Raw genomic sequence first — 8,520 nt, 5'->3', positions numbered from 1 at the left:
AATTCCAGTGGGTCAGAAGTGTACATACACTAAGTTGACTGCCTTTAAACAGCTTGGAAAATAATGAAATGGCTTTAAAAGCTTCTGATAGTCTAATTGACAATATTTGAGTCAATTGGAGGTGTACCTGTGGATGTATTTCAAGGCCTACCTTCAAACCCAGTGCCTCTTTGCTTGACATCATGGGAAAATCAAAAGAAATCAGCCAAGACCTGATGTGTACACCTCCACAAGTCTGGTTCATCTTTGGGAGCAATTTCCAAATGCCTGAAGGTACCACGTTCATCTGTACAAACAATAGTACGCAAGTATAAACACCATGGGACCACGCAGTCATCATAACGTTCAGGAAGGAGACGCGTTCTGTCTCCTAGAGATGAACGTACTTTGGTGCGAAAAGTGAAAATCAAGCCCAGAACAACAGCAAAGGACCTTGTGAAGATGCTGGAGGAAACAGGTACAAAAGTATCTATATCCACGGTAAAACGAGTCCTATATCGACATAACCTGAAAGGCCTCTCAGCAAGGAAGAAGCCAAAACCGCCATAAAAAAAGCCAGACTACGGGTTTCAGCTGCACATGGGGACAAAGATCGTACTTTTTGGAGAAATGTCCTCTGGTCTGATGAAACAAAAATAGAACTGTTTGGCTATAATGACCATCGTTATTTTTGGAGAGGCTTGCAAGCCGAAGAACACCATCCCAACCGTGAAGCACGGGGGTGGCAGCATCATGTTGTGGGGGTGCTTTGCTGCAGGAGGGACTGGTGCACTTCACAAAATAGATGGCTTCATGAGGAATGAAAATGATGTGGGTATATTGAAATAACATCTCAACATCTCAGTCTGGAAGTTAAAGCTTGGTCGCAAATGGGTCTTCCAAATGGACAATAACCCCAAGCATACTTCCAAAGTTGTGGCAAAATGGCTTAAGGACAACAAAGTCAAGGTATTAGAGTGGCCATCACAAAGCCATGACCTCAATCCTATAGAAAATGTGTTGGCAGAACTGAAAAAGCGTATGCGTGCAAGGATGCCTACAAACCTGACTCAGTTACACCAGCTCTGTCAGGAGGAATTCACCCAAAATTCACCAAACTTATTGTGGGATGCTTGTGGAAGGCTACCCGAAACGTTTGACCCAAGTTAAACAATTTAAAGGCAGTGCTACCAAATACTAATTGAGTGTATGTAAACTTCTGACCCACTGGGAATGTGATGAAAGAAATAAAAGCTGAAATAAATCAATCTCTACTATTTTTCTGACATTTCACATTCTTAAAAAAAATTGGTGATCCTAACTGACCTAAGACAGGGAATTTTTACTAGGATTAAATGTCAGGAATTGTGAACAACTGAGTTTAAATGTATTTGGCTAAGGTGTATGTAAACTTCCGACTTCAACTGTAGATGTATTTTATTCTGCAGGAGAAAAAAAATCCCCCAAATGGTTTGCTCACATATGTGACACAATGCAAAAAATAAAATAAAATGTGTGTTTGTAATGTATAAACATCTAAATTGCATGTGTGATACATGATAACCATACATAATGACTTCTCGTTATTGTTAATTGATTTAACATAGTGGAAACCACAAATGGTCACCACATAAAAGAGTGTGTGTGAACACTTCCAATGACTTTATTGTGGAGCAGGGTAGACAGCACGGGAGAGGAAGAAATCTAAGAGCTAGTGGCCCGTCAGAGAGGCGGGCATGGGCCCCACCGAAGAGGTTGTCACGCCCTGACCTTAGAGATCCTTATTTATTCTCTATGTTTGGTTAGGTCAGGGTGTGACTTGGGTGGGAAAATCTATGTTTTCTATTTCTTTGTTGTTTTGCCAAGTGTGCTTCCCAATCAGAGGCAGCTGTCTATCGTTGTCTCTAATTGGGGATCATATATAAGTTGTCATTTTCCGTTTGGATTTTGTGGGCTGTTTAGGTTGTTTCCCTGACAGAACTGTGCGCTTTCGTTTTCTCCTTTTGTTATTTTGTTTGAGTGTTTTTGTGAACATTAAATCATAAACACTTTCCACGCTGCGCTTTGGTCTCATTCCAACGACGAACGTTACAGAACACCCCACCAAAGAAGGACCAAGCAGCGTGGACAGGATGTGAAGGGATCCTGGGCACGGGAGAGAAGGGAGTTTAGGACATCGTGGACATGGGAGGAGATCATGGCAGGCGACAAAAGCCTGCCATGGAAACAGGCGGAGGCAGATAGAGAGGAGCGGAGAGATCAGGAGTTACGGCAGAGACGGGAGGACGAGAGGCAACCCCCCCCAAAAAAAATGGGGGTGGGAACACGGGTTGGCGAGCGGAGTTGGTCACGGTTCCAGTGCCATGTTTTTCGGTTTTACAGTACATGCTCTCCGTACCTGCCGCGTAAAGAGGGGTATCCAGCCAGGTAGGGTGGTGCCAGTTCAGTGCTCCTGGTCTCCAGTGCGCCTCCTCGGCCCGGGTTATCCTGCGCCAGCTCTACGTACGGTATCCCCAGTTCGCCAGGAGAACCCAGTGCGGCCTGTTCCAGCTTCCCGCACGTGCCGGGCTAAAGTGGGCATGCAGCAAAAAGTGCTCCCCCACAGCCTGGTTCGACCTGTGCCTGCGCTCGGGAGGTGCCGGGCTAAAGTGGGCATTCAGCCTGGAGGAGTGGTGCCTAGGCTATGCACCAGATCTCCAGTGCTCCCCCACAGCCCGGTTCATCCTGTGCCTCTAAGGACCAGGTCTCCTGTATGTCTCCCCAGCCTGGTGTGCCCTGTGGCAGCCCCACGCACCAGGCTGTCTATACATCTCCTCCCATCAGCGAGGGTTCCCAGTCCGGAGCCTCCAGCGACGTTCTCCAGTCCGGAGCCTCCAGCGACGTTCTCCAGTCCGGAACCTCCAGCGACAGTCTCCAGTCCGGGGCCCGCAACGAGGGTGCCCAGTCCGGGGCCCGCAACGAGGGTCCCCAGTCAAGAGCTTGCAGCGACGATCTACGGTCCGGAGGTCCCCTTGACGATCCTTGCACCGAAGGCACCACCGAGGTGGGGGGGAGCCTAAAGCGGAGTGGGGTCTGCGTCCCGCACCGGAGCCCCCACCGGAGCCCCCCACCGAAGCCCCCACCGAGAGTAGATGCCCACCCGGACCCTCCCCATAGGTTCAGGTTTGCGGCCGGAGTCCGCACCTTTGGGGGTGGGGGGGTGGGGGTACTGTCACGCCCTGACCTTAGAGATCCTTATTTATTCTCTATGTTTGGTTAGGTCAGGGTGTGACTCGGGTGGGAAAATCTATGTTTTCTATTTATTTGTTGTTTTGCCGAGTGTGGTTCCCAATCAGAGGCAGCTGTCTATCGTTGTCTCTGATTGGGGATCATATATAAGTTGTCATTTTCTGTTTGTGTTTTGTGGGGTGTTTTCTGTTCAGGTTGTTTCCCTGACAGAACTGTGCGCTTTTGTTTTCTCCTTTTGTCATTTTGTTTGAGTGTTTTTGTGAACATTAAATCATGAACACTTTCCACGCTGCGCTTTGGTCTCATTCCAACGACGAACGTTACAGAGGTGGGCATGAGTCCCTTCAAAGAGGTGGACTTCAGAGAGAGGGAGGCAGAAGGCATGGAACTGTTGTGTCTAATGAAGTCCGGGCTATCGTCACTGACCATGTGGTAAACAGAGGCCTTACCATGGCAGAGGCTGCCAGATTAGTTCACCCCAATCTGAAATGATCAACTGTAAATTCGATCATGAGAACATTTCACCAATAATACCGGTAAGTCTGCAGGATATGCACTATGCTTTACCATTACATTAACAGTAAATGACATATCGTAATGCAATGTAAATTCACAAAGCATGTTACAGTATTCTTACAGTATGATCTATTGACAGTATGCTCTGTTCTACCCTCAGAATTAATGGTGGTGGCTGAGCTGTGTGCTGACCGACCAGCAGGAGTGGGCAGTGGTGGAAGTGGTGGAAAGGGTGAGGACCAGGTATGACATGCTGTACGGCTGTCCGAAATAAAGCAGGCCATGTAGGAGAACGATGACACCTTTTCCAATGTGGCATCCATCAGCCTACCAACAATCCCTCGCCTTTTGAGGAGGCACCAGTTATCTATGAAACACATTTACCTGGTGCCTTTTGAGAGAAACAACAACCGGGTGAAACAACTGCAGGCCGAGTATGTTCAGGTGCAGCACAAAATACTGTATTACTGTTACTATTTGATGCACATTCTACTTCACAATATCATATTGGAACTACTCTGTGAAAATAACTAACCAAAATATATTTTTAGAGGTTAATGCTGCCGTGAACCATCACAAGTATATCTTTGTTGATGAAGTGGGCTTCAAACTGGCCAAAACTTGGCGCCGTGGGCGGAACCTCACCGACCAACGGGTGACCTGGACAACGTGTCAGAAACATCTCTAGCTATCTCTGAAGATGGTGTGATAAGATGTAGGCCATTACTTGGATCCTAAAACGTTGCACACCTAATTGTGTTTCTCAATGAAATTGAGCAGGCCTGTCAATATGAAGGGGTCACCTATGTCATTGTGTGGGACAATATCAGGTTCAACCATGCAGAGGTGGTTCAGGCATGGTTTTGGGCCCATCCTCGATTCGTGACCCTATACCTGCCCCCGTAGTCTCCTTTTCTCAACCCGATTGAGGATTTATTTTCAGCATGGGGGTGGAAGGTGTACAATCGCCATCCACATGAGCATGCCACCCTCCTTCCGGCCATGGATGAGGCATGCGACGACATCAATCCAGACCAATGTCAAGCTTGTGCCAACTTGTATTTTGAATCAACGGTTGTGTGGTGAGAGATGTTTTAATGCAAATGAATGCACAATGACACGTTTTGAATGAAAGACTGGCTGCGTTACAAGTGTGACCAGTTTGGAGTTGTGAAAATGTATCACATACAGTACCTGTGAAAATAGTACCAAAGCGATAGAAAAAAAAAACTTGAATGTGTTTTCCGGTGGTGCTGGTTGAGCACATTTTTACAAAGTTAGAGTGCCACAAGTTTGAACTGTGTGTGTGCATGTGTCTGTGTGTGCGTGGGTGTGCATGCCTGTCTATCTGCTGTGCTTGTGTTCATGTCTGTGGTTGATATGTGACAAAAACATTTCCTCATTGGCTTTCCCAACTGTCTGTTATATTGGTCAATTTTCTCGGGGGATAGAAGCATGAGCACACAAGCAGTTAATTAATTTTGCAAATAAATTCATAAAAAATCCTACAATGTGATTTTCTGGATTTTCTTTCTCATTTTGTCTGTCATAGTTGAAGTGTACCTATGATGAAAATTACAGGCCTCTCTCATCTTTTTAAGTGGGAGAACTTGCACAATTGGTGGCTGACTAAATACTTTTTTGCCCCACTGTACATACTACTCTAATTCTCCCTATACCCATCATGAGGTTGCTACAACCTAGCCTATGAATGCAAGTTTACAACATAGCAGTAGGTGGTGCGTGGGTAAAATCACTGGGGAAGCTAAAAAAATACATATTATAACCCACTGTATGTATTGTGATACTTGCGTTGTTTGCTCTATAACCTGTCAATTCATATGCCTTGCGACCGTGATCTAAAGGCCGAGACAATAAAAAGACACAGTGGCAGAATAAATTCAAACACACCTTTGTTTTATCACAAAACCGGATAGCAACCTCTGTCCAGTGAAGTCCACAAAGCATATTGCATGTACAGTAACAGATAATTACATGACCTACAGCATGGTCAAGCAAGTTAATGTTTCCGACATTTTCGGACTACTAAACAACTATTGATTTAGAACCACATAGAGTTACCGCAGGTCGCAAAGAAAACAGGAGCTGCCTCTACTATTCCAGCACCATTTCAAATTCAACATTTCAACATCATCAAATCACCTCTGCTTAGTCTAATACAGTGACAACTAAAAGATACCAAAACTATTTAGTCCAATCAACATAAGCTAAATATGATGTGGCTGTCCATGGTTCTAATTTTGTTCAAGTAGAAAAACATGTTGACTCACCCTACTTGTAGAGAAACGCCATCCTCCTCTCTTTCATGTTGATGAAATGGTCTATCACTCTGTCATACAGTACAAGCTTTTTATTTTTTGTTGTCCTAGGCTACCTGGCTAAAATGCTTGCTCGCTAGCCTAACTTCCATTCACGGGCAACGTTATCTAGTTAACATTAGCTTTCTACAGCTAGCTACATATTGAAGTTCTATCCTCTCAGGCCAGGGGCACAACAATGTATGAATTGATTGGTTGGATCAGAATCGCCGTTATAATCATCGGCCAGTACGAAGAATTAAGTTAAACCACAAGTTCAAATCCCTATCTCCATCCATGGCTAATTTAGGAAAGGGCCAAGTTCAGCTAGCTGGCTTTTTTACTTTTACCCATTTTTCTCCCCAATTGGTAGTTATGGTCTTGTCCCATCGCTGCAACAGCCCTACGGACTCCAGAGATGTGAAGGTTGAGAGCCACACGTCCTCCGAAAACCCTGCCAAGCCACACTGCTCGCTTAACCTGGAAGCCAGTCGCATCAATGTGTTGGAAGAAACACCAACCAGCTGGCAACCGAAGTCAGCTTGCAGGAGCCCAATGCTGGGCCAATTGTGCGCCACCTCATGGGTCTCCCAGTCACGACCAGCATTGAGACAGCCTGGGATCAAACCTGGGTCTGTAGTGACACCTCAAGCACTGCAATGCAGTGCCTTAGACCGCTTCACCACTCGGGAGACCACAGGCACATTTTAAAAATGTATTTTTTGTCAAGGGAAGCCAGATGAATACATACCACTGCAACCTATTGTCAACATAGCTAATAGAACTAACGCGTTAGTAAACCCACTACAATCATGCAGTAACGTTACAGTGTAGAGTCAGTAAGCAGTTTAGCACAATACATTTGTAAATCAAAAAACTTGGAAAACAGAAAGGAAAACGTTGCACACTGCTGCTCATGCTCCCAGGTGATATTTATTTACAACAACGTTTCGACCCTTAGGTCTTCATTAGGCATCCACATCCCAGGTGGGGGAGGAAGGTTCTATATATAGGGGAAGTACTCAGTGACATACATCACTTCCTGAAACAGGAGGTAAAAAATGCATAACAAAGTTTCACAATATTAACATTCAACGTATCAAAATATATGATCGTGTCAAAATATATGATCATACACAGGGAATGTGATCAATATTTATAGTAATATGCACACACATACAATATTCAATAATAAAAAATATTTTTAAAATGTAGACATATTGAAACTATAAAAACGGTTCCAAGTCAAATCCCTCGTTAAGGCGAAGAGGAGACAGTGTGTTTAGCCTGTGGATCCAGAAAGATTCCCTTTGAAGAAGTTTCCTCTCAATGTCCCCTCCCCTGCGTGACATATTGACCATTTCTATTCCAATGTATGTCAGAGAACTAATTGGATGTCCAGCTTGTACAAAATTAACAGCAACCTGATTTTTGCGGCGCCGGACAGACGGAAGACTCTGGCGGCGCCGGACAGACGGGAGCACCTGTAGTGAGGAGACAGAGACAGCCTGGTGCGGGGGGCTGCCACCGGAGGGCTGGTGCTTGGAGGTGGCACCGGATAGACCGGACCATGGAGGCGCACTGCAGGTCTTGAGCACCGAACCTGCCCAACCCTACCTGGCTGAATGCTCCCCGTAGCCAGGCCAGTGCGGCGAGGTGGAATAGGCCGCACTGGGCTGTGCTGGCGAACAAGGGACACCATGCGTAGGGCCAGTGCCATGTACCCCGGCCCGAGGAGACGCACTGGAGACCAGATGCGTTGAGCAGGCTTCATGGCACCTGGCTCGATGCCCACTTTAGCCCGGCCAATACTAGGCGCTGCTACGTACCGCACCGGGCTATGCCTGCTCTCCGGGGACACCGTGCGCCTCACGGCATAACATGGTGCCTGCCCGGTCCCTCTCTCTCCAATGTAAGCACGGGGAGTTGGCTCAAGTCTCCTACCTGGCTTAGCCACACTCCCCGTGTGCCTCCCCCCTCAAGATATTTTTGGGGCTGCCTCTCTGGCTTCCAGCCGCGCTTACGTGCAGCCTCCTCATACCACTGCCTCTCCGCTTTCGCTGCCTCCAGCTCAGCTTTGGGGCGGCGATATTCACCAACCTGAGTCCAAGGTCCCTTGCCGTCCAGAATCTCCTCCCAGGTCCAGGAGTCCTCCGATCGCTGCTGCTGCTGCTGCTTCCCGTTACCACGCTGCTTGGTCCTTTTTTGGTGGGTGGTTCTGTAACGGTTGTCATCTGGAGGAGAAGAAGAGGACCAAGGTGCAGCGTGGTAATTGTTCATCTTGTTTAATGAAGGTGAACACTCACAATACAAAAACAACAAATGTGAAAAAACGAAACAGTATTGTCTGGTGCAGACACACAAAGACAGAAAACAACCACCCACAAAACCCAACACAAAACAGGCTACCTAAATATGGTTCCCAATCAGAGACAATGACTAACACCTACCTCTGAGAACCATATCAGGCCAAACACAG

Source organism: Salvelinus alpinus, chromosome 10 (assembly GCF_045679555.1).
Source record: "Salvelinus alpinus chromosome 10, SLU_Salpinus.1, whole genome shotgun sequence".
NCBI lineage: Eukaryota > Metazoa > Chordata > Actinopteri > Salmoniformes > Salmonidae > Salvelinus > Salvelinus alpinus.
Note: the sequence above shows the minus strand (reverse complement) of the source record.